The sequence below is a fragment of the Nannospalax galili genome, unplaced genomic scaffold (assembly GCF_000622305.1).
Source record: "Nannospalax galili isolate Female #2095 unplaced genomic scaffold, S.galili_v1.0 scaffold284, whole genome shotgun sequence".
NCBI lineage: Eukaryota > Metazoa > Chordata > Mammalia > Rodentia > Spalacidae > Nannospalax > Nannospalax galili.
This window is the reverse complement of record NW_008354281.1, coordinates 1,801,892-1,802,539: the sequence shown is the minus strand read 5'-3', so window position 1 is coordinate 1,802,539 and position 648 is coordinate 1,801,892.

Sequence of the window (648 nt, the reverse complement as noted above, 5' to 3'; positions counted from 1 at the left end):
GCTGAGAAGACCATTCTTAGGAGGAGGTCCCATAACGATGGCACTTAGTTTCTGGCCCCCAAATCCTAGGTGTGAGAGGATACACCCCATCAGAGGAGACTCGAGAATGGCTCACCTGGCAGGATGCAGATGGAGCTAAAGGGGAGGTGTGACCCCTGGTGGCGGCAGGGTTATCCACCAACCTCATAGGACAAGGTATTTTGGGGGACACACAGGCCTACATAACCACTGATAGCAAGGCCCTTTATGATGACCTTTTGGATCTTGAAGAGTCTGATAGGCTTCCTGAATCAACAACTCAAGGGTTGTCTCGCCATATCAATTACACAGGGGACCTAAAGAAAGAGCATCAGGTTCACCCCCAATTCTAAGGGCCATTGCCCATCAGGTTCTGGCTATCCAGTGGTCCCCTGGGGCACTGGTGTGGGTGGAGCAGTGGCCATTACCTGAGACAAAGCTACAGGCTTTAAAGCAAATTGTGCAGGAACAATTACGGTTGGGCTACATTCAGCCTTCTGTAAGTCCATGGAACACACCTATCTTTGTTATTAAGAAAGCCTCTGGCAAATGGAGAATGTTGCAAGATTTGCATAAAGTCAATGCTAGAATGACCCTAGTGGGTACACCCTTAAGGGGACTGCCTTGGCT